Source organism: Canis lupus, chromosome 5, assembly GCF_011100685.1.
Source record: "Canis lupus familiaris isolate Mischka breed German Shepherd chromosome 5, alternate assembly UU_Cfam_GSD_1.0, whole genome shotgun sequence".
NCBI lineage: Eukaryota > Metazoa > Chordata > Mammalia > Carnivora > Canidae > Canis > Canis lupus.
In genome coordinates, this window is record NC_049226.1 from 7,043,171 (window position 1) to 7,070,233 (window position 27,063).

The window sequence follows — 27,063 nt, forward strand, 5'->3', positions numbered from 1 at the left end:
TTTTCCTACCTATAACTTATAACATTCCATCTTATTATATATTTTACTCATTATTTGATACTTCTGGCCTTCCCTACACAACTGACAACTAAAATACATAACGCAGAATCTGCTGCTATATTTCTAGTGCACAGAAGTAGTACCTATCACACAGAAAGCTCTCTGAGCATTTGCTCTATTATTGGATAAATGAATGAACCAATAAATGAATGCATATGTCTACCTATATGCACATGAGCTTTGCTAACTATACAAAAACCATGCTGTACCCCCAAGATTCCCAACACTTGTGCAGAGAAGAGGGAATTCTTAGTGTGAGAGTAATTACTAAACTATTATAAAATGAAGGGAGATTGGAACCTACCCTCTGTCCCAAGTTAGAACTCAGAGTGCCCTTTGGAGTACAGTACATCCTCTGCAAGCTGCCTGAGATTGTTTTTTTTTTCATGAATTTCTTCTATGAAATCCAGACAACATTTTCACAGTAAATTTTATAAGCATGGTTTCCAGTTTGCATATATTTGCATATTTATCCACACGGCCCCCAAATTCCAACTATTTTATGTAAAATAAATGAGATCAAATAGGCCAATTGATGGCAAATATATATTGTAATCAAGCCCTCCCAGAGGGCTTGTAGTGTCTTTCCATGGGCTAGAGGAATTACCTTTACAGCTCTTCCTCCAAACTCAGAGCACCATTACTTGTTTCAGAAAGTGGCTCAGAAAAAAAAAAAAAAAGAAAGAAAGAAAGTGGCTCAGAGATGCTATGCCTTGGCCTCACAGGTCATCATTAAGCTTTACTAACTACAGTAGCTTCCTGCACTTAAATGAAACCACATTCTCTATGTCATAGATATAGTTTTGGATACAGATAGGTGATATAAACATGGATATAGATATAGATGATATAGATATGGAGATAATCTTTTCCTGTACTTCTACTATCTTAAGTTTTATAGATCAAGAAAACAGGTATTTCCATTAACTAAAGGCAGGTTATAAAAGGAAACATGAAAAACCGAATCCTAGTCTGATAAACAAAACCCTCTCTTTCTGCACTTGGTTGTTGTTATTTTAACTGGTGGAGAAAAAGATCCTAACCAGTGGCAAGAAGTCCTCAGTATTCTTCAACAAGAGCTGCTCTGGGGTGGTCTTCTTAATAAGTCCCCTTCAAAAAGAGATTTTCTGAAATTCTTTTCTCGGCATTCTGGAATCGTACATCTACCAGTGAATGGCTCATCCACCAAAAAGGACCCAGTATCCCCTAAACTATATTCCATCTGTGTTATTGCCTCCTAAGGTAACTCCTGAAATAAATTAGGTATTCTCGTGCTACTATGGATTTTTGCTTTCTGGGGAGGCAATGCTATTTAATTTTTTAAAATCTTTCTACCTCCACTGCCATGGTGTCTGCTGTCCTTGCTCATTTGCAGAATTACTACCTTCCTTCAATAAAAACAAAGTTTGTTTTCTAATGAACTATAACCTCATTTACTGGAATCAGAACTTCGAATCACCCTAGTGATGTGCGCCTTTAAAAACTTCACAAGGTTTGCAAAGCATTTCAGCTTCAAGGCTCCCAGAAATGCCTGGACACAAGCCAGAGATGAAGCAGACGCTTCTGAGCACAGTTGGTTTAACGAAGGAGTGAGTGTACAACATTCAAACTAGGACCAACTGCCGTGGGTGTTTATTTGAGACTTTTTCCAGAATCACACCCACAGATCTCGCCTGCCTAATCAGAATGACATAAGTCACAGGCTGTTGCCTTGTTTGTGATTGAAATCAGGTGAAGAGAAGGTTGAAGGGGGCTTGGTTCTTCTAAGATTTGGCTCCATTGCCACTGACCTCACAGCGCATTCTAAAGTCGCTCAGCTAGATGAGTGAGTTGCCCCTTTGCCTATTCTCCCCTTCTCTTCTGGGAAGATACTACTTCCAGGTCACTAAGGAGGAGGAATGGTCTCTGGCTGATACACTAACATCTTCTCTTCTAGAGAGTTTCCCTTTCACATCGTGTCCTTTGTCTTTGATCATGTTGCCCCCTCTGCCTGCATCCTGGGAAACATTCATCCCGCAGAGCCCAACCCAAGCCCTCTTTTCTCCAGTAAGCCTTCCCTGCTTCCCTCCAAAAGAAATATTGATGTTTCTTTCCCTATACTCCTACTATAATTTGTCCATACAGACCCCCAAGATAGAAATGGAATTATTTTATTTTCCTTCTTGTATCCATCTCTTTTCCTAAATGGTAAGCTGCTGAAGAGAGTGATGCTTTTTAAAAAGACTTGATTTCCTTCCTAACGCTCACAGAAGTGACAGAGAGTGCACACACTCACAAAGCCTTTGTTGAACGAACAAATGAATGAATAGTTCTTCAGGTCTCCTGGAACTCAGGAATAATTACTGTTTTGTCAGTGCCTAACCTTCATTTTTCCCTACAGGGCCCAAGAAATGATTACTGTACACTCCAAATTAGAATTAGTACAGGTACTAACATGTAAGACCATGGCAGAAAGGCCACACAGTCAGGGGTAGAGACTCATTTGGAAGAAGCACGCCTTCTGGTCTCGCAAACCTAGAAGCCATATTCCTTGGCTCCAGGAGTGAGTAAGACTAAAGTTGTAGAGCTCCGTGGATCTTCAATCCCTAGCCAGTCTCACTTCTCCTTATGTCACCTGTAAATGAGTAAAGGAATCAACAGATGGCTGAGGTCTATATTTGTAGATTACAATTATAGGGCCAAAAAAAAAAAAAAAGGAGAGAGAGAGAGAGAGAGAGAGAGAGAGAGAAAGAGAGAGAGAGAAAGAACACACACACACACACACACACACACCCTTGAAGCAGATCCTAAACTTAGAGAAAAATTTTACCGCTTATGGGTAAGCCTTGAGAGAGGACTGAGGTCAGTAGCAGTCAACCTTGGAGAGCGAGTGAGCTAATCTTCTTAAGAGGTGAAGCGAGCAATGTTTCATCTGTGGCTCCATAATATGGTTTAGCAATATTTGAGGGACTGTAATCAATCAGTGACTAACAGAAGGCAAAGAGACTATGTTTGTGATAACATGAATAATAATAGTCGAGGAAATTACACCTACCAGCCACATAGAATTGTTTTGGGAAGTGTATTAAATATACAGGTCATACCAGTGACACAAAGATTCTGCATATAATGTCATGTTATCATTAAACATTTTGCCACTAAAACATGATTATGCTTTAGAATTCATTTCAGAGTCTAGAAGTACACCCTCCAAATAATTTTTAAAAATAAACTACTATTCTTACTCTCTTGGATAGTATATACTTGTGTAGTCCAATATGGGCTACTTCTATGAGGCAAGATGCAAGTAAATCACTCCTAAATGAAAAAAGCCATTTCAGTTTATAGGTATCACATACTCTCCCTCCTTCTCTGGTAGATCATATTTTATTGATTAGGAACGACTGATGTGTCACAGGTAAGGCTTAATAATGACACAGACGATACCAATGATGAAGGAGCTCACAGTGTACCTTGAGATAGTACCTTTAAAACAATCCAAAATGAGAAATAAGAGAATTTTATTTGGTTTTCTTAAAAACTTGTTTGTTTGTTTGTTTGTTTGTTTGTTTGTTTGTTTGTTTAAGATGCACAGAGAGAGGAAGAGACACAGGCAGAGGTGCCCAAAAAACTTACTTCCGATCTCTGGGAACTGAACTGAATATAGAAGAGCCATTCAGAGCATTAGATTTTCAGCTCATTGAAACCACAGCTTTATGAAGACAAGATGGGTCTCTTATAAATCCTTAATTTCCCACTGAACAAGTGCAGTTGAAATTTGTTGACTTCCAAACCTTTGCATTTATTTTTCATAGGGAATGGGGCCAAACCACTGAGAAATCCGCCATGTTGAATTGGGCCATGTCATATCCAGGAGGCTATGGAAAAGCCAAAACACATTTGGCTGAACAAATACTATCATAAGTTGTTATAGTGTACAGATTTCTTTCAGCTTATATGGCACTTTAAGGGCTAATGTATGACTGGCTAATGTAAGAGAAAGTTCATTATAACTTGTTAAAAATAGATACAATTCTAAATCAATCCCCATTAGTTAAAGTGTAGATATTGCACATGTCTTGGAGAATTTTATTATAAATTCATGCTAACCCTATGAGTAATGGTGGTTAGTCCATATCTATCTCCTTCCTTAATAAAAAGGAACAGAAGACTGCATCCAGTACTTTCTTATTAAATGAAATATTAAAAAGACATCATCTTCTTTCTCATGGTCATGTCCTGATTATGTCACGTCAAATTAGTTAGGTATATAAATTTCAGTAAACAAAAGTGACAGATAAATGAAATGCATAGAGACACTCCCATGAAACCATCTATGGACTCCATACTAGGTGGCAATTTCACACACCACCATCTGGGTATCCAAAAGGAGAAGAAGCCAATCTTCAAATGGTATTATGTCAGTGCCAACATCACACTTTTCTCTCTCCCATGTGTTTGATTTTTTTTTTTTTTTTTATGTAAAGGTCTTCGACTTGCTCTATGAAGATATATGGAAGAGTAAGAGAGCTTCACAATCTTCTTCCATTTGTCTTTTTTTTTATTTTTTTGCATTAATCAATCTATTCTAGTCCTACCCTTTTGAAAACTAAAGCTGCTTCATATAATATCAGAAAGTGAATATTCTCAGATTTGGTCTGTGGATTGCCTTTCCTTCACTTATAAAACACCTAGCAAAACTGACACTTGTTACTTCTTAGAAGACACTTGTAAACTGCTTAGAAGCCTAAGACAGAGGGACACCTGGGTGGCTGGGATGCCTGGGTGGCTCAGTGGTTGAGCATCTGCCTTTGGCTCAGGGCGTGATCCCAGGGTCCTGGGATTGAGTTCCGCATTAAGTTCCCTGAGAGGAGTCTGCTTCTCCCTATGCCTATGTCTCTGCCTCTCTCTCTTCCTCTCTCTCTCATGAATAAATAGATATAATCTTTAAAAAAAAGAAGTCTAAGACAGATTCTGGGAGCTTATAATATCCTGACTACTGTGTTAGGAGCAGAGAGGTAACTGTGTCCTAAATAATTTGCCATCTAGTGAAAGAGAAAGGTATCTATACCTCTAATTACAATAAAGCATGAAAAATTCTGTGATCAGGGAATTCCCTGATTTGATCAGGGATTCAAAGCACTATGGGATAACCAAAGAAGGCTCCTAAATTGCTTTAGGGAATCACAGAAGGTCCCCAGGGCAGGAACTGATAATTAAGAATTGAAGGGTAAGAAGAAGTCGCCTGAGTAAATGGATAAGATATGGCTTGTGTCCTTCAGGGGGAACAGGCCTAGAGAAAACATGGAGACAGAGCTAAGCAAAACTAAACAAAAAAACAAAAATACTTTAAAAATGCAAAAAAGGAAAATATGAAGAATGGATTTTCAGGGAGTAAGCCCAGAGACAGGGAGACAGGTTACAGTGGTGGATGTAGTCATAGCAGAAGAATAGCTCAAATTTATTGAGACCCTGTTATGTATCAGGTACTATTTTAACATGCATGTTAACTCCTTTTATTCAAATCACCACCCCAGTAAGTTATATTGCTCTTATTCCTATTTTATGGATGAGGTCAGGACACAGAAAGACTGAATAATTTGCCCAAGCTTACCTGGCTGGTAAAGGACGTATCCAAAGTTTTAACCCAGACAGTCTTAGCCCAAAGCCCACATCCTTAATAATCACTACCCTATAGTACTTAGAACAGGGTCATGTCAATGAAAACAAAAGACAGATCCTAAGGAGTCAGAGACATGCCCGTTCCAGGTCAGAACCAAGTTTTTGATAGTCAAGGCTGAACTGAGCATTTAGAATCAGGTAAGCAATTCCTACTGGAAATGCTTCTCATGCTAAGGAGGTCGAGGGAGGGCCACAGGTCAAAAGGAGAGGTCATTACATGGATCAGTAGAGCAGGTCAGAATGGTCAAGTAGAGAGCAGAAATTCAAAACACAGCACAAAACAAAAAGTTGGGTAAAACAGGTAGCCAAAGCATAAAGGAAATGTGCAGGAACCAAGAATTCTCAGGAACCAAAGGAAGAGAGCCAAGACGAGAGAGAACAGATGTGGAGTAACAAATCCTGACAGAGCAGGCTACGTGAGACAGGTTTTTGCCTCAGGCCTGGTGCTTTTTTATAGTTCTTGTTGAGTTCCAAACCAGAGTCTTTGTGGTTTCTGGGCCTTGTCCTGCTGGGGTGGAAGGAAGGGAGTAACTGGGGACACGTGATTGAATTGATGTCTGCCAGAAGAAAGGAATGGAAATTAACAGGGAGGTTCTTCCTGAGAAGACAATAAAGGACCACGTTATAAATAGCTGTGATTAATAGATTAGTGGCCTCTCTAGATTGTGGACATTTAATAAAGATGTGTTATATGAATAACTGAGTGAAGAAGTGGAGTACTCACTTCTTACATTATCAGTGGCTAAAATAAAAGGGGGTCTATATGTCTAATTTATCTTCTCTAATACTAAAAGATAATTGGCATCCTTTTTAATAAGGCCTTTATTAAAGACAAATCCCAGATTCCTGATCTCTTTACCAATATTATGAAATTTTAGAATAATAGTTTTCTATATTTGAAGTTATTTGAAGGAAAGAGCATGAATAACAGACAAAGGAAGACCTAACTTCTGGGAGTCTGTTCTAACACTGATCAGCCTCAATTCTATCATCTGGAAATTGGGGCACCAATACTTCTGTCCCAAGCTAATTGTAAAGAGAATTAAGAGTGCAAAAATAAACCTTTATATTTACAGTCAATCAGTTGTTTGACTAAGGTGCCAAGGCAATTAATTTAGTGGAAAAATATAGCCTTTTCATTGAAAGGTGCCGGAACACTGCATTTCCTTGCACAAAAGGAAAGACTTAGACTCTTACCTCACACCATACACAAAATTTAATTCAATGTGATCACAGACTTAAATGTAGGCACTAAAACAAAATTTTTAAAGGATTTATTTATTTATTTATTTACTTATTTATTTATGAGAGAAAGAGAGAGAGAGAGAGGAGTGCACAAGCAAGCAGAAGGATCAGAGGGAGAAGGATGAGCAGACTCCCCACTGAGCACAGAGCCTGATACAGGGCTTGATCCCATGACCAGGAGATCATGACCTGAGCTAACATCAAGATTTGGACACTTAGCAGACTGGGTCACTCAGGAGCCCCTAAAACAATTTTTATAAGAAGCTATAACAAATGTTTGAGACCTTGTCTTAGACAAAGATTCTCTAGATAGGACATCAACAGAGAGAAAAAAAAAAGAGTGATTAAATTGGGTCTCTTCAAAATTAAAAACTTTTGCATTTAGAAAGACATGGTTAAAAAATTTCAAAGAGAAACAAAAAAGATTGAGGGAAAGATATTTACAAAGCCCAAATCTGATAAGGTACTAAAATCCAGAATTTACAAGAATACTTCCAACTCAATTATTCAAAGACAAGTAACCCAATAAAAAAATAGGTAATGAACATGAATGATATTGTCCCAAAGAGGACACCAAGGCCAATAAAGTACACGAAAAGATGCTCAACATACTATTCATTAGCGAAATGCAAATTAAAACCACAACAAAATATCATATTTCACCCACTGGAGTGGCTAAAATAAATAAGGCAGACAACTGATGTCAGTGAGGACACAGTTGTTGGGAATGCGACGTGTTGCACCCGCTTCAGAAAACAGTGTGGAAGTTTCTCAAAAGGTTAAACATAAAGATACCATATGACTCAGCAATTCTACTCCTGGGTATATAGACAAAAGAACTGAAAACATGTCCACACAAAGACCAGCATGTGGATGTTCACAGATGTTCATAGCAGAGTTATTAATACTAGTCCCAAAATGGAAATAACCTAAAAAGTTCATCAGGTGGTGAATGCATAGACAATATGTGGTCTGTCTGACATAGAACACTATTCAGCAATGAAAAGGAACTGCCGACACCTGCTATAGCAACGATGGACCTCAAACATTTTGCCAAATGAAAGAAGCCAGACACACGACAATCATAGATTGTCTGATCCTTTACATAAACTGTCACCGAAAAGCAGTTTGAAAGAGATAGAAGGTAGATTAGTGGTTCCCAAGGGCGAGGGCATGTGAGTGGATTAGGATCAGCTGTAAATGGGCCGAAGATATTTTTATTGTGGGAATGAAAGTATTCTAAATTCAATTTATGGTGATAATTGCACTCCCTAGTAAAGTTAGTAAAAATTATTGCATTTTACAAAGGAAATGGGTAAGTTTCATGACATGTAAAAGACACTTTAATAAGTTGTTTTTAAAAAGCTGATTATAAGAAGTAAGTTAATTGCTCAGGAAATATCCATTTCTTTACTTTCTCTTTCACCTCTCCATATTTCACAAGGAATGCCAAGTGAGGCCACCACCCCTCCTCCTCCTCTTTTTCACCCTCACCTCAAAGAAGATGGTTTTTTCTCCTATTAAAAACAACAACAGCAACAAAAAAAAAACCCTCCCTCAACAACCTCCCCCCACCAGACTAATAACAAATCCAAGTGATCAGTCAGTTCTTACCCTTAGAAAATTGTTTTCACTACATATTCAAGATACAGGGCTCTGAATAAGCAAATCTGAGTAACGACTCTGCAGCTTGAACAGCCTGTCTTCCCACCTTCCCTCTCGGGGCTCACGGCAGCACAGATGCTCTGCACAGGGCCCAGCTGGTGGAGTCCAATGTCGCTGGCTTTGCTGAGTGCCTGGGAGAGGACGCTGGCCTCAGTATGTTAGCAATCCTTATTTGCTGGCTCTAATAGATACATTTTGCCTCCAGCAAAAAGTCTGCGAATAGTTAATAAGAATAATGAGCAGTAGCAGAGAATTAATGGCCTCTTTATTATGAGAGATGGAGTCCAGTGTTCAGTGTTCTTGAATAGGAAAATTGTTTTATAGGCAAAATTAACTGGAGAGACCTTATTTAGCCAATTTTGAGGTAATGGGTTTTGGCTTCTAAATGTCAGTAAATGCAGAAAAGAAGATTCCAGGTAAGGTCTGAGCCCCTGGCATAGCACTTGCTCAGTTACAGAAAGGAAGATGAGGCTTGTCTCCCCAGCAGCAGGTGAAAGAGTGACTACTTGCATCTTTAGCAAGAGATGAACAAAGAAGGTAGTCTCCATTGGTGCACGTGGGCTTTACCTTGGTTTACCTTGCAGCTTACACAGGATTTCTATTTTTTTTCCAGGGATGCTGAAACCATCAGGACATCCAGGTTGTCATCATTGGTGGTCAGGCCCTTACCTACCTCACCGTCACCATGACTCATGTTCAGCATATGTCCTGAGAATGTTGGGCCAGACACCTGCTGGCCAGGTGGGTCCCAGGTGTTAGGATCTGGGACTCCTTCTTGATAGTAGCTCTGAAGCCCTTGGTTTGAGGGATGTCATCAATAGGAACTCAATGGTCCAACTGACAGTATATTGGGTTGCACTATAAGGAAGCAGCTTTCTGCCTGTCATATATTTATTTAAGTTGGTTTCCTTTGTAAGATTGATTTATTTATTTTAGAGAGAAAGAGAGAGGGAGGGAGGAGGGGCAGAAGGAGAGGGAGAGAACTTCACAAAGACTTCCTGCTGAGCGCAGAGCCCAACACAGGGCTCCATCCCAAGATCCTGAGACCATGACCCGAGCCAAAACCAAGAGTCAGACACTCAATAGACTGAGCCACCCAGGTGCTCTTATTTAATAAGCTGTTTAAAACAAAAACAATCAAACAAACAAAAAACCCCACAAGCAAACAATAAAAATGACCAAAACCAAAATGACAATTAATTTAAAGCAAAAGTTGTTGAAATGGTGGTAGGCAACTTCAGAGTACTAGATTCACCCTGCTAAAATGTGACCGGCCAAGCATGGTGCTACCATCCATGGAAAGAAGGGTCACCAACAGAAGAGGCCCCCATGAAGGGCCATCCTCACTCAAATTTGTCATTATTCAGGCAGATTCATGACCATATGACCAGAGAGGCCTTGTTGAAGAACTAAAGCAAGTTTTAAAAACTGCACTTGCTTTAAAACCTTTTTTTTTTTTATTTATATCATCATCAACTTACTTTTTTGACTTCTTCAAAAATAACATGATAATGTGCCAGGCACTGGGCTGAGTTTGGCAGGAAAGAAAAGATGCCATCACAACCTTCCTGAGGTCTCACAGCACATCAGGGGGTAAAGAAGAGGTCCACTGGGAGCTTTGAGGGAGAATATGCCAAATGCCTTCAGAATGGTTGAAAGGTAGGGACCGTCAGGTGAAGGCGGGATCTCAGCTCAGAAAATGGGTGCACAAAGGCTTCACAGAGCAGGTACCAACTGAGACATGCTTTAAAAATAATCGTTCAAGGCATGAAAGAAAGGAATTTTCAGGGATTCTTTCAAAGAAAGAAAGCAACACAATCAAGCCCAAGAGACAGAAAAGCCAGGGGATTTAGGGACCAGTCAGAAGTCCAGTTAGCCTGGCATGCAGGATACTGTTAGGCGGGGACCCTGAGTGACTCAGTTGGTTGGGTATCTGCCTTCCACTGAGGTCATGATGATCTCAAGGTCCTGGGATGGAGCTTTGCATTGGGCTCCCTGCTCAGCAGTGAGTCTGCTTCTCCCTCTCCCTCTGCTCCTCCCCCCTGCTTGTGTGCTCTCTCTCTCTCTCTCTCTCTCTCTCTCTCATAAAGAAATAAAAATTAAAAAATTAAAAAAAGACACTTAAGGAAGGTGTAGGACCACCAGGGGCAAAACACCGTAGGGAGCCTGTGGTGGTAGATGAAGTCGTTGATCCTATTCCTTGGGTTAAAGACCTAGCTTGGAGTGCCACAGAGAGTTGTGGGGTGGTTTGGCTCATCTAGTGGCCATGTAAAGGTTGGATTTGAATGGGAGAGTCAAAAAGTAGAGAGGGTTCAGTTGGTCAGTTACTGGTTCTACTGGTGGCTGAATTGAAGATATTTTGGGATGAGCCAGGAACTGAGATCAGTTTCGAAGCCACTGTGGTGAACCAAAGAAAAAGATAATAATTGGGATTTGGCTTATGCTGGTCATAGTGGATGGGAACAAGAAACATGAATGACCAATTTTGGAAGTAGGATATGCTTCAAACTAATAATGAAAAGAAGGTCAATGCTATTCACAAAAACTGATCCGTGGCACAGATTAGGTACCTTTCTTCACTTCTTGTTGATCTGCTTTCCTCGTATCCTTGCTGAAATGTCTCTCACCTTCTAGTTTATTCTTTTCTAAAGAAAACTTGGTAGCAAGCTTCCAGCTTCAAATCCTGTTCTCCTTGCCAAAGACTAGAAAATGCAATACAAAGGAAGATTCTTTGGAACAAGTATTAGGCAAACAAGTATGTCCTGAGAGATAACCTTTGTAGCATTCTCAGTGCTTTAACACATGGCCTGAGACCCAGTAAAGTTTCCATAAACATTTGCTGAATGGATGGACGGACGGATGGATGGATGGATGGATGGATGGATGGATGGATGGTTGGATACAGACATGGTTTCTTTATGCTTCAGTACAAATTAAGGTAAATTAATTCAGAAGTTCTATCTTCTTTAAAGAGTTCCATTAGGATTAAAATATCTCCTGTTTCCTCCACCAAAGAACACTACCACTACCACCACCATGAACCAATATTTTCTATGCTTGAGACAATGCAATTAGCAGATGAGTTCAGCCCAATGAACTATATTTCCCTCTATTTCCACAGTTGTCTTTCACCTGGAAGAATTAAAACCCAGCCAGGGCAACTCACCTGGACAGACTTTCCAGGGAAAGTTTCAAGAAAGAAGAAAATGAGAATTGTCTTGAGCTCCCTCTACTGAAGCTTTCTTCCTCCAACAAAACTCGGCAATTAACCGTATTTACCTCCCCCTCGGTGTGCCTCCCACTGCAGCCCTTGAAATTCTTTTCTTTGGGGGATGAGAATAACGGAACAAAGTGGCAAAGAATTCTGGGATACAAGCAGCAGGTTGGCATCAGGCCCCAGGGCTTTATAGAACCAAGTGGAAGATGCCACAGAGGTGACTGGCTTTGAAGAAAACTCACAGAGATAATCAATTTGATCACACAGGCAGACACTGAGGTATTTGTCAAAATGTCAGGGTTATGGATAGTGCCAATATATTTGCTTTTCAATGCATTAGTCTTTTTAAAAGCCTGTATCTAATGCGACACTGGACACAGTTTTATTTTGTCATTCTCTCCCTCCTCCCCCACTGCCTTGCCGCTACACAGGAAAACAATATACTGGGGTTTTGACGGGGTGGGTTTTAGGGTTTATACACAGAGACTGCCTGACATATACATATAGAAGAGAAATTTATTTGTACGCCTGCTGTTTATTTTAGGAAAATTCGAGAAATACATAATAGTAGGTGAGTATCAGGCCCATTCTCTCCTTGTGCTAAATCTGCAATCCAGCTGACAGGGGATCTTAGTGAGAATAGAAGATAGCAGAAGGCAGAGCCCTGTATCACCTCCCTAAGGAAGGCCAAGCAACATCCCATATTCCACTTGACGTTAACCTAGGCAGCCAGCTACTTGTTCCCTTGCTATTCATAGAAATTTCCTGAAGTCCAGATTAGCCACTGGCTCCTAGGAGATGCCTGTTTGTTCCACAGAGGACTTGACCCTTTGTTACCACAGGTGATTTATTTAATACCAAAAGACCTGCGTGTTTGATCACCTTAACTCAGAGGTTATGTTGCTTAAAATGGAAAAAGGTAAAAAATAATCAATTCCTATTGAAATGACACAGTATGCATACACTACTGTGACGTTGAAATAGTATTTTTACATATAAGAAAGAGTAAAGAGGAACAATTTATTGCTCCTCAAGTAAATTATTCAGACAGCTAGAGAAAATGTTTTTCAAAAATATAGTGTAGGAGAATTCTTAAAACAGAGACTGATCAGCTGTAAAAATTGCTGTGTGAAAGACTTTCCCATATACCAGACCATTAATTATTTTTCTTTCTATAGATTTTAAGGAAGGTCTCTTATTTTCCTCTGGGGAAGGGTGGTGCTAAGTAGCTAATGCTCTGTACAGGCTTTCTGCTCTTCCACGAGTTTTTGCCTTTGTTTTGTTTCCTACCCAATAAAAAAGAGTTCTACCCCAATTTCCCTCTTCTCTGCCCACTTGTAGCTGGATCCACCTATCTATTCTTCCTTAGGATGTCTGCCCTGTGGAAGAATGTAAGGTCTTTCCAATTTACAACATAAGAATATTTCAGTCATGTCACTTTGATTCTTCCCAAATGATATGTATCTGGGCTTATACCCTAGTTCCTTATCAGCTGAAATCGTGGCCAAATATTTAAAACTCTGAGTCCCAGGGCACCTGGGTGGCTCAGTTGGTTAGGCATCTGCCTTTGGCTCAGGTCATGATCCCAGGGTCCGGGGATTGAGCCCCACATTGTCAGGCTCTCTGCTCAGTGGGGGGCCTGCTTGTCCCTCTTTCTCCCTCTGCCCCTCTCTCTGCTTGTGCTTTCCCGCCCCCCTTCCTCTCTAATGAACAAATAAACTCTTTAAAAAATAAAGTAAAATTCTGAGTCTCATTTTTTCATGTGCAGATAATCGTAACAATTCCAACAGATATTTGATAAGTGCTGGGTGGTATTTTAAGTGCTTTCTGTGTGTCAACCCATGTCATCCACTCATGACTTGGAGGTAGGCATCATCATAGCTCTGCTTGACAGATGAGGTCAAAGGATCTACCCAAAGTGAGGATGAAGTGAGGTAAACGGACGAAACTATCAGAACTGATCTTGGGGATGGTGTCCAATTCATGTCTTCCCTTCATCCTTCTTCCTTCCTTCTCTTCTTCCTACACTTCCCTGCCCTTACAAATGCTTCTCAACAAGCCCCAGAGCAGCACAGATATGGAAAAGGGAGCGCAATGCCTCGCTTTCAGAATTGTCACTCTTGCTAAACACACAGCAGATGCAGTTAGAGTTGAGGATTGGTCATTGTACATAGTGCACAGTGACTATTTCTTACTCTGTGGCTAGCCCAGTATCCTATCTGCATCGTAAAATACAGTGTGTATATTTGGTATAGCACATAAGCTCTGATTTAAGAGAATCTGTGCGGGGTCAAGAAGCTGATGGCTGGCCCAGCTCTGCAGCTCGGATGTTAACAAACAGAACTCTGCTTATTCCTTGGGTCCCGTGTCATCTTGTGGCCTCAGTTTACCCATCTACACAATGGGCTTGGTAGTCACCGCTTTCAGCTGACTCACTGTAAAGATGAAATAGTTCAATAGATGTGAAAGTAACTTGTAACTAGAAGCACCTTTTAAGTCGAGAGCAGCTAACCTCACATGCCTGATGGAGGGCTGAGATCTCAGATGGCATAGCAGTATCCATCTCTGCTCCGGAAGGCGAAACACAGCGATAGAACTCTCCCGCCATTAGCAACTTTGTTCTGAGCATCGACCGGCCAGTTAGAGTGACCAAGGTGATTGCCATGTCTGGCCACACTTCAGGGGGCCATCTATGTATCAGCTCAGTTTGCAGTCTGGACTGAACACCCTGGATAAACTGTGCTGGGGAGCCATTGGCTATTATTGGATTTAGCCCAAAAGGTAGAAGGTGAAAACAAATCTGGGTTCAGAGCATCTATAAAAAGCACAAGCTGTACCATATTCATCCCCCTGAGTGGAGAAACAGGAGACTTCCTGGGATGTGAGTCTTACAGAGTAGTTTTGCTAAAAAGGCAGACAGCAGGGTACAGATAGCTGTACCTAGTCCAGCTAAAACCACAGGAACTCTCCGGGTCTTGCTCTCTCTCTCTCTCTCTCTCTCTCTCTCTCTCTCCTTCTCCGTCTGTAGACAGAGATTTGTAATAACTGCTTTCATCTGACTTATCATAAGAATGAAATGATACCATGGATGTGGAAGTAACTTGTAACTGGAAGCACTTTCAGTTCCTGGTTCTTCTCTAGACAGAGAGAAGGTGGGGGAGAGGGAGGAGGAGAGGGAGAGAGAGGCAGGAAGGGAGAGAGGAAGAGAGAGACACCATCTAAATGCATACACGAGAGTACGAGCTGTAGAGCCAAGATCAACTTTCTTACCAGACTTGACACAAGAATATTCAGCCAACGGAGGAAGGATACCAGATGAGATTTCAGTCTCAAGTTTCCCTAGCAGAAATAAGAAAAAAAAAAAAAACAAAAAAAACCCAGCAATTAGTTCCTCCAGAAGAGGAAGTGCAGTGATTCAGACACATGATATTGACTATTCCTTCACCAGCCCCCCACTCCCTTCCTCTGATAGTCACAGAGCAAAATGCTAATGCATCAGAAGCTCACCCACCAATGGCAGGTGGTTCCAAATGTAGTCTCATGCAGATTTGATAAACCCAGCTTCATCCTCGTCCTGAAGGGCCTATTGTTCTTGACAGTGTCCAAATGGGGATCCCATCAATCTACTCTGGATCCTAGGCTCAGGCCTCCCTCCTGAGTTCAGAAGGGACTTCTGGTTTTCCAGGCAGTTCATTGACAGGGTTTCACTTGCAGACCAGACCAGTGAAGGGAGCAAAGTCCCACCCCCACCCCCCAACCTCGTATTCTCCTGTTTGGTAATCTTCCTTAAGTGGCCCCTTATCTAGGAACTGTTCACTAGTGACTTGTCCCTGTTTTAGTGGTAAGGTAGTCATTATGCACATTAGGGAGGGATTGAAAGAAGCCACCGTACGGGTGGGTAGAATTTTTTAAGGCAATCTATATCACTTAGCCATTGTTCTGGCTGTTGCTGTAAGTGCCATAAAAGAAACATCTACCATATGCCCAGAGTTCATGGACTGAATTCCAAACAGTTTGCTTCCCATGCTCCACACTGCCCTGCCACTTTCTCTCTAAGTGTCAAGCGTCACTCTATTTTCCCTGGACCTCTTGGCTGTCAGCCTCCCTGTTTGTCTGCCATTTACTCTCCATGCTGCTCGCCTTCGTGCAGTCACCCTGGGTCCATCGACCTACTCCTTCACCTGTTCCCTTGGATCTCACTGGCTATTAATAATCTTCTGGGAATAGTCCTTTCCTGCTTGCCTTGTCCTCCAATTGTCCTTGCCAAATGTAGTCCCACTGGATCACATTCAGACCCATCCCACTGGGTAATGTAACAAGGGATCTGAGCAAAGTTTATCATCAAGTAACAAAATTATTATGCACCCATCACATGCAAAGTGCTCTCTCAGCTAGCATGGGATTACTGAAAGTTGTAAAATCAGATCATTGGCATTTAAAAGAGTTTCCCAAATTTATCTGACACGTAAATGTCACATCCAAAATTTCTTTCACTAAATTTTGCTTTTATAATACATAGAACATAGTAACGCTTCCCCTATTTTATCATTTCTATTATGAGACGAGGCATGAAGAAACCCGAAACAATCCAATACTAAACAACAACAAAGATCACACATAGGAGATGTCCTGGGAGAGGGTGTGATTAATTGCTGAATGAGAGACTCAGTGAAGTCTGTGAGGTCAGAAGCGGGGAGGTCGCCGCATGCTAGAAGCCTTCATGGCAGGGAGGCAGGGGGAGCAGGCTTTCTAGCAGACTGTACTAGGAGTCAAGGGTGGTAATACATCACTGAGAACAAAACCCTGACAGAGGGGGATGGCTCAGCCAAAGCCCAGCAAAGTGTCACTCCTGGTACCATTTCTGTAGCGGAAATTTAAGGTATTATTTAAGACTGAAGTTCAATCAAATTGACTTGCATCTTTTCCGTTTCCATAAAAAAAAAAAAAAGGCAAAACAAAACAGACAAAACCTCAGAAAATCCTTTATGACTCTGGGAATTTAAATCTCTTTTTAAGCTCTTGCAATCAGGGTGAAGAAATCATTTGTTTTGCAAATGACCTTTGAAATGACTTAATTTTGGGTTGTGTTTTGCTAAATAACACTTCACAGATGAAGAGCAGCAAAGTGTGACTCCTGGAAACAAGAAACTCCTGCTCAAGCACCACTGAACTGCAGCCAGATTGTTGTTTGTCTATTCAATGCTTCCTTCTTTTCTAGAGTCCTATAACCCAGACCCTACTGACTGGATGCCTCTGAAGCCTGACTCTGCTTTTGATCCATTCTGACTCATTATTAACTCAAGTGACTTGATCTCTTGCAGGTCATAAATATTCTGAGACTGAGATTTCCAAAAGAGCCACTTACCTAACAAGAACTTGGGGCAGCCTTTCCTGAAAGATGCCTCGGCCCCAGGGTGGGGTTCTGAGACCCATCATCTCCTTGGCTTCTTGAATAAGACCTTGCTAAGATGACCTCCAGCCTCCAACCCCTGCCACTGGTGATTTAAAAAAAAAAAAAAAAAAGGCAGCCGGTGCAGGCTGGAGGTGGAGATACTTTTAGTAGTTGAGCATGATTAATTTCTGCTCTCCTGATTTTGAAGGCAGAATTTTGTGTTGCTGATAGATCTAGGAGACAGGCTACCTACCAGCCCACAGTTTAAGAGCAATTGGTTTTAACAATATAGGCAGTACACAATGTAATGCAAATAGGACTAAGCAAGGCTGTGATAAATGTATCTTATCCAGGGTAGTGCCAGCAACATGATCTGAGCTCACAAATCCTGCTCTTGGGTAGCAACAATAAATCCTCAGGGGTGCCTTATCAGCAGCAAAGGGCAGGGGGAACCTGGAAGGAGGAGTTTGTCTCTAAATCAAGGCAGAGGTAAATAAATATCTTCAGAATCGAGATGATCATCCTTTCAGGAGGTGGCCTGTGGGGACAGATTTATTCACCTTACATTGAAAGCCACCAGAACTGGAAGAAACTCCAATCTGCAACCCTTTTCCACAAAGGCAGGCCAAGGGTAGGGTAACACTTATGCCTCGGATTTCTGAGAGAGCACCCTTTTATTTTCTTTTATTCTTTCGTATAAAGTTGAAACAGTACAATTAGATCTTAAAGTATCGCAATTATTATAGATTTTCATAAAAAGAAAGTAATAAATCAGCGAGAAAAAGCTTTGTTCAGATCACATGCCCAGTTTTTTTTTTGTGTAGCAAATTTATGGTCACCAGAAGCTTGAAAGCTCATGCTGTGACAAGGTCTGCCTGCGTGAAAATGAAGAGCTCCTCCTATGGTTTTCTGCTTTCTGGCAAGAAACAAGGGATGAAAGAAAAAGACCATGGAATTTTTATGTTTACTCAGTTCAGCCCTTCTTGTTCTTGCCATAATATCCTTTGCAAAAGTGACTATAATAATGCTGCTTTAATTTTATATTCTATTTCACAACTTCTAAACCGTTTTTGTGTATATCTGTCTGGCACACATACAGGAGGCTGATAATTATTATCCCCATTTCACAGGTAAAGAAATTATGGTCAGAGAATAAGAGAACTGTGCAAGGTTACAGGGTGAGTAAATAATTGAACTGAGCTAGCTGATAGATCATATGGGTTCCCAAGAGATGCTCTGCTCTGTTCGCTCTCCCACATTATTACAGGAGCCTCTGCATCTCCCTGATGCCCAGTGACCACTGGAGAAATAATGGGGTAACAGAGAAAAAAAAAGTGTAGCTCCTGTGCAAACTTTCAAAGGCCCAAGAACCAATTTGTTTTGAATAGTAAGGATAGTTACTAGACTGATTTTTTGAAATAAAGAGACCTCAAATCGAGCCAAAGGGAAATCACACACTTACCTAGACACTGTGCACATTTTGGATGCACTTCTCACAGTTCAAAATTTAGATTTAATTGTGTGTGATCACTTAATTAAGTCTGTCTCTCACTAGGCTGAAACTTTCATTAAAACCACGATTTTATTTGCTCTTCTCACCATTTCATCCCACGTCTAGCACAGTGTCTGGCACTCAATAAATATTAACTGAATGGTTGAATGGATGGGCTAATTAGAGGACCAAGACCCTAAAGAAGGATAAAAAAAAAAAAAACACAAACTCCAGCGAGAAATAAGGAATCCCATATTAAATATGGAAATAATTAGCTGGGGCTATCTGCTCCACATAACCCACTTTTTTTTATTCTGTAATTTGGAATAGAATCATATCAGTATAGCCTTAATTTTGGATACTAATACCTTATCGTAGGAGATCCAGAAGTCAAGTCAGGTGAGAGTGAAAGGGAAGGAAAGAATAAAAGTCAGAGTTGTCTGATTGAACAAAAAAAATAAAATTATTAGCATAGCGCAGTAGCCATAATTAAGGAGAATGCTGCTTCCCAACATATGCAGTTCGAAATAGCCATTATAATTATAATCGCTTCTAAAAGAGATAACTCTAATTCCAGCCCAACCATGGCATGCACAATGTCTGATACTCCTTGGGGGTTCCTTTGCTTTCTGACTGAATCCATTTAAAGATAGATGGCCAGCTTTTTGGAAAGGATCTATAGTCTATAGTCTATAGAATCTATAGAGATACATAAAACTGAATAATTGGAGTAGGGCTAAGCCTCAATCCTGGCCTTATTACTTATAGTAAATATAATTCGATGGAGCTAAGTGGCTTTGGTTCTAAGTTTAGCTTTTTTTTGTCTTCCTTGTTTCCTCTGTCGGAACTAAAGTCCCAGAAAGGTCATTGGGAACTCGAGTTGACATAGGCAGCATCTCAAAATGGTGGTACATGTCCTATAATGAGGGTAATGATTGCCATGCACCCAGCATCAACTGATTTCTTGTAAAATTAGAACCTTCCTAGAAGTCCTTAGATTTGTTGCTATTGAACACCCGACTTCTAATTTACTGCTCTTAAAGCAGGTAGATTTCGGAAATAAATGATTTATCCCTAAGTTTACTATCATCAATATATCTCTTTGCTTTTACCATTGACCAACAGGTTGGGATGGGGGATTGATTTTCTAATCTTCTATTAATCGGTAATGAAGGAAGTGTCTTGTTAATACTTATCTCCAGCTTTCTGGGTATATTAATATTAATAAGGAAAAATAGTGGCATATTAGTTAAACACTCAACTGGATCTTAAAAATCAGGTCTTCTTCATTCTCAATGGCCTATTTTCCTTACTCTGGCTCCCTGTCCTACTGCTTTTCTCTGTGGTACACCCTCAACTTCTCTGTCCTATGGCTTATTGTCTAAAGGCATCAAAATGCTCTGTTACAGGCTATAGTAGGTGCTCTAAAGAAATTTGCTGAATAATCTAATTAAGAGTAGAGGCAAACCCCCAAAGCCATTCAGAATTATGTACCCCCTGGGGTGATTTGCTGACATGAAAAAGTGTGTCACAAATTAAGACACCAGACACACACAGAGCTCTGAAAAAGGCTAATAGTAATCGACCATTACTAGATTATTCCTAATAGGCACCCTATCCATATCAGGAATGCCCAGTTCTGTTTATTCAAGTCTTCTTCAAAGACAGGTTCTAAGGCTTCATCAATGTTTATAAAACATTTTGAGACCTCTTTGAAATCATTAAGGGATGAAATACTAATCATAGTTTTAGCCCAGCTGGGAGCCAAGTTCATCAAATATCACTAGGAATAAGTCTCTGGCTAATTGGACTTTGCTTATTTTCAGACACCTGCCAGAATTTGTTCATACCTATAGCTCCTTAGCTACATTGTATTTTTTGGAATTTGGTTTTATCTTATTTTCCAGAAGTACTCAGAAAGCATCCCTTGTATCAAGTCCATTCATGCTTAAAGAACCCCTTCCATGAAATATGATGGGTAAGGAGTGAATGAAGATTTAGAGGGAGCATTTTGAATTTGGATCCTCTAAGGAAATTTTTTCTTACTAATGTAATGCATTTTGACAGAGCTGGAACTAGAACTCAGATCTGCTGTCCACTAACTGATGGGAGGACATCTGTTGATTGGTGTTCTTATTCCCATGTATAGAAATAACAGTCAAGAGGCAATATGAAGGTATCTGTGAGATGTCATGGTGCAAAATGAGCTCAGCCTGTTAATCAACACAAGAAGAAAGAAACCTAATTTTGCATGTTCAAGACTGTATCTGATCTCTAGCCTTGTGGATACTAGAGCAAATTTCCTGATATCACCTGTTGGTCACCCTTTGCCTCATTAAATGACCATAGATCAATAAGCATGCAGAATCAGGAGATAGTTCTGTCCTAGGGAAGGCAAATTGCAGTCCAACTTCAAAGCAACACACCTGACCTCATACGAAAGTGCTCCAGTTTATTACTTTGCACGACTGTGTGTTTCAATTTATTACACTGATGACTTACCTTGTACTACTCTGTGTTCAATTATGTATTTCCTGCTCTCATTACAGACCTTCAAACGACCGCAAAAATATATTCATTTAATGCTTTTTCTGTTCTCTTAAAATTTTTATCACTCAGAAAGGAGGAAGAAAATGGTTTGAGCATTAGCACTGGGTATAAACTCAGATTGATTTTATGTACTTAAATTACTCTGATAATTGGAGCAAAGAAACTCTTTCACCTGAAATAACTGAATAGTAGCTAGAAAAATATATTTGGGGTCTTAACTATTCAGATATTTTGCATATACTAACATACCCAATATGTAGCTCAACACAAAGAAAGCAGTATAATGTAAAATTGATGGGCCAAAGAGCAACTCTATCAGGGTAGGATTTTGGAAAGGATGGAGGTAAGAATTTGAGAGATCTATGGTTTATTTGAGTCTTTTACTTACTAAGTTTGTGATTTGGTGAAATCTTATTTGTGAGAAAACGTTATCTATATGCTTATTTCCCATTCTTAAGTGATAAGGCTATTTTTTATATTAAAAGCCAATTTTAATTCAAATAAAAATAACTAAGATATATATGATGAAAGATGTATGAGTCTGTATTCTCTCTTACTCCATAGAGAGAGAAGGACAAGGAGGATGTTCTAGACATTGTCTTATATTAAAACAGTTTCCATCAGTTGGTTACGACTTAAGGAACAAAGTATATGGTACTTGTACCATTACTATAGCTCTCTTTTCTGATGTTTGAAATTTATTTATTAAGGACAACAGTGAACTAAGGCTTAAATGCTAATACCTCCAAAAGAGGTAACCCCAATAATTGCATTCATCAGAGAGGTAAGTAAATTATTTCAATGCCTATCCTGAAAAATAATAAAAAGGAGAGAATGTGGGGGCAATGGGCTGCTGAATAGTAGACAGTATAAAGTGTTCTACAAGGAAAAAAGAACATGATGTCTACCAAATAGGAGACTAGAGACTTAGAGAAGAAAAAGTTTTTTCTCAGTTGGAATTTGCACCAAGCCAGATGGTGAGTAGAAGAATCAAAGGAGCTTATCTTATTTTTATTGTCAACGAATGTGATAGATCCATTTGACGTTCAGATTCCTAGCTTAGCTTTCAAGCACCTAAGCACCTATGGTGTGAAAAACAAGCTAATTTGGAACAGTTAAATCCCGCAATTGCTGGAACAGTGTCAGGTGAGAAGATGAAAAAGAATCAAATACCATGTAACAGTACAACTGGTCTCCAATTGATCAAAAACACTCTCTAGTTAGCTGTGTGCCATTCCTTTTCCTATAAATGAGCAAGTGGAGTCTAGCAGTGAATTTGGGGTTCTCTGTAATCTAGGGTTGGGAGCCACTGACTGAATCTGTAGGAGAACTAAAAATTACAGGCAGTTCCTCCTTCCTGAAACTGTGCCATTCCTCTGCCCACAATCCCTGTCTGTTGTTCCCAAAGTTGGACAATCCTCGCCCCCAGACAACATTGGATATCCCTTCTTGGGCTACTTACTGGTAGTTCTAGCCTCTCCGCACTTCAGGTGTAACCATCTGTCTTCTGGAGTGTTGTTAAATGTTCTCCCAAAACCTGATAATAAAATAATTTTTATCCTTATTAATCAAAAAGGCATGCCATTCTGTGTTTTTGAGTTGGAAATAAATGGAATTGTCACAATGAGAACATCACAATATTAAGAGTCATCACTAGACACATCAATTCAAAGCAACAGGTTGAATAGGAGTAATATTATTTGCTTAGCTTGCACAATGGCAAGCAATATATTTGTTCTCCTTACTCATTCTTTTTACCAATGTAAAACAATTTGGAAATAGTAAATCTCATGGATGTTACGGTATCTTACTGTATCCTGAGATTCATTTGCTGCTGTTCTCTCCATTCACTACTTTCACTAGGTAAACATTATGAATTCCTGAAACATTGCTAGATACTGGACTAGGTGCTAGAAATATGGAGATAAAAGGGGGCCTCTCTGACCACATCCTCTGCTAACGTAGGGCTTCCAGAGATCGTAACCACCCTCTACCCTCCCTTGCTCTTCTCTTCCTAGAACACTGTGAGGATCCAGGTTGGAGCTTCTGGATTATTAAAAGTTTTCCAAGGTCATTGAAACAAATATACAACATCCCAATTATCCAGGGCATTCCCATTAAGCTATTTTGCATTTCTTCTGGCACCAAACTCAATTTCTAGTTCACCTGGAGTTTAAGTAACTATTTTTGATTTAAATAATACTTATTCTGATCCCCTTTTTTTCAACATCACAAAGCTATGCTTTAGCATCACCAGCTGTGTCTCTTCTTTGCCACCTTCTTGAGGTGAAGCCCTTTCAGTGGCGTGCAAATAAGGAAACCTCCTTGAAAGGCAAAGGCGCAATCTGGAGCTGCCTTTGCTGAGAAGCTCTCCTCATTATAAAGGCATCCGATAACCTATTTTGAAATATAAAACAGGCTTTTCAGGCTGCAGTTGAAAAACATGGTATTTTAAGATTTGTCTTGAACGCTTCCTTTCAAAGGCTGCTTAATGAATTCCTGAGTTTAGAGGGAGTCAGAGAAGAAAAGTATCCGCTTCGCTTTTCCTTTGTTCCCTTAAGAAATTAATGCATGTTATGATTTATGGAGGCCACTCCAAAGCATGGGGTATCGGAGATTTCATTCTCTAGGCACATCTTGCAGTGATTCATTCTTGTAACTATCTTCAGGGATGGATAATGTACCAGACATCCTTCTACAAGGGACGAATGGCACAGCCAAAATAGGACAATTCAAGGAGAATTTATTTATAAAAAGACCAACGAAAAAGGAGCAGATGGCGTGTTAGAGAACCACAAGTAATGGTATAGGAACCTTGGGCTAGCAGAAGCAGCTGGTGCTTGCCTTGAACCAAATGGGACCCAAGGAGGAAAAAGCTATCAGGACCAGGAAGGAGAAAGAGTTCTGTAAGCAAACTACCTAGAAGGGTGGAATGATCCTGTCTGGAGGGACGTAGCTAGTGTGAAGCAACTTTTGGGAGCCAGGGGAATAAGAACTTCTTTCTTTCATCTCTAGCTAGGGGGTCCCTTTGGCCAAACTTACCAGGAAGCCATAAGATGCAAGGGTCCATCATGGATTTCTGTATAGGTCAGTCTCCTGGGGCAGAGAGTGGGATGGAGATAGACCCAGAGAGGCAACTGGAAAAATCTGGCACAACCAGGGAGCATGCCAGATTACGTCATTCACATGCTCAAAGCTCCGCCATGTCTTTCCACATCATTCACAAAATTACTCAAGATCCTCACCACTGCCTACAAGGCTCTGCCTCCCATCTGTGTCTCTGATCCAATTTCCTTCCATTCTCCCCTTGCTTCCTCTGCCCCAGCCACTCTGGCTTTTTAGCTCTCCTTCATTATGTCAATTGCACTGCCACCTGGGCCTTTTGCACTTGCTATTCTCCATTGAGAGAACTCTTCTCTAAGACATCCTCCTAACTTGCTCTCTTGTTTCCTTTATACATAATGGGGAGGGGGGGAATTGCCTATCAAAGAACTCTTCCTTAACAACCATTTCCGACTATATACCTTCCCACAGTCAACCTTGTCATCTTACCCTACTTAATTGTTCTTGACATTTCATATCATCTCTCAACTTATTTGTTTATTGTCTTCTTCCACTTAGAGGAGAAGCTCCCTGAGAACAGAGATTTTTGTTTTGGCAATTACTGTACTTGTTGACTTTAATAGACTCCCTGGCATATATTATATGCTCAATAAATATCCCTTGGACAAATGAAAAATAGATGAAGATTTTAGGTAGAGAAGATAGAGTTGGGCTTCAATCAGAGGTAATAGGAAAATGTAAGTATCATTATTCTAGCTAAAAAAAAAAGACCCTGAAGAATATGTGTGGTAAAAATTGTAAGACAATGCAAAATGAGGAGTATTAATATTATTCTCATAGCTATCAATGACACACAGGGTGAATGGAGAGACTACACCTCAAGGTTTTTTCATTCATGCGTATCTGCAGTTAGAATCATATTTTTGCATTTATTTTTCTTAAATTTACAAAGGATGTTTTGGTAAAGAATGCTCTTACTGCATAAATAAACACTTCATTTATTAAAATATTCATGAGTCACATTGGGAACATAGGATTTTGTGTTTGGTTAATTCAGGCCCAAAGAGGTTAAGTGAATTAAATCAAAAGCACACACCAAACCAATGATGAATATTGTATTGAGACACAAAGGGAAAGGACCACATTTCAATGAAGAAAACAGCTAAAGGTTGAAATGAGAGAAAGGTTTGCTTAGATAAAAAACAACAGGGGAGTTGATCCCAACTGGATGATTGGCAGATTTGCATCGTCCCATGAACTCTATCATCCAGGCAGATTCTTTTCCTTTTATCCAACCAACCAAAAGGTGGCAGACTGTCACACAACATTCCACCTAACACTGAGCATGAAGCAGTATGAACTTTATATTGTTCGCATTTTCTTGGACAACCCAAGACATTTTATATATCCAATACAAAGTTTGAAACTAAAGCTATGATTTGGCCTATGACAAGATAATAATCAATTATGTATTTTTGTATAATTATTATCACCCAGAGCTTTGGGTTGCCCATATCCTAGCCCTTAGTCTTAAAGGAAGTCATAATCTGAATGGACCAAAGGCAACAAAACTAAAAAATGTCTCGCCAGGGAGAACCCTTGGTCCCATTCAAGCATCACAAGAATGGTTTTGACCATTTCTATGGACAGATCCTCTGAAGCCCAGCACAGTTACATAACTTGCCCCCAATTACTTAATACTTCTGGTGTTTGATAGGACCAGAGGAGCTTTAACTCACACCTGTCTATCTCCAGAAGAGTCAGGAATGTTTCCTTAGACCATGCGGCATTTTCATTTCCAGACTTATGGAACTTACAGGGCATTTTATTGCTAGGGTTTAAGCCAAGTTCAAGTCCAAGCTCTACTAGCCAGGGATCTAAAGCAATTTGAAAGAATCAGAGTTAACTCAATCGAATTTAGAACCAATTTGTTTCCATTCTCTTGAGGAAGAAAGGTGTCAGCTATAACCATTGTGACCATCAGACTTTATCAGTTTCAAAGGCCACAACTTGCTCTATCTTCACTGAATTCTTGAATCCTTAGATTTTTTATTCTGAGTCCCAAATGTGGGCTCAAGGTTTTGCTCTGAAAACACATAGGTAGGAATTTTCTCTTCATATGGAAAATGTAGGTAAGGTTGACCCTTCTAACGTGAGATTATAGAAGGAGGATATTTATTACTGAACATCTCATTCTATTAAATAAATGTAATAAATTATTCACACTTCAAAAGGATTTTTGAGCATTTTAGGCTAGATCAATTTTAACTTGTGAGTTTCACATTTCCTTTGCCAGCACCAAAAATATGATTTACCTTTATCAAAAGAAGCCAATATGTTTGTTTTTCAGGAACATACTAAGTTTAATAAGTATTTATTAGTGCCAAAAACTATGTGCTCACTGGAGTACAGCAGGGAGATTATGATATAATCTGTGACCTTTAGGGAATTTAATTTCATTTTGGAGCCGAGGAATACACACACATAATGATAAATTTCTATTTTTAAAAATCTATTTGAAAGCCCAAACACCTCATGGCAAGTTAAGCTTGCTAAAAGTAATGTGGGCATGAGATAGCTGGGAATACCTGATGGAATTTGGCTAGATGATTAAAGAGAGGTAGAGTTTGGTTTGGGGGTGGGGGCTCAGCAATGTCTTGGAGGCAACCCCAGCTGTCCGTTCTTACTACCAAGGCTCTAGTGTGGGCTTTTCTTATC

At 39.9% G+C, this 27,063-nt stretch overlaps 1 long non-coding RNA gene across 1 annotated transcript in view; it reads right to left on the reverse strand.

Moving 5' to 3' along the window:
• Positions 1-11,935, reverse strand: part of LOC111095786 — a 254,579-nt gene extending 242,644 nt beyond the window's left edge. The window contains exon 1 of the long non-coding RNA XR_005359058.1: positions 11,798-11,935. This is a non-coding gene — a long non-coding RNA (uncharacterized LOC111095786). The remainder of the gene's footprint in view (positions 1-11,797) is intronic.
• Positions 11,936-27,063: the final 15,128 nt, after the last annotated feature.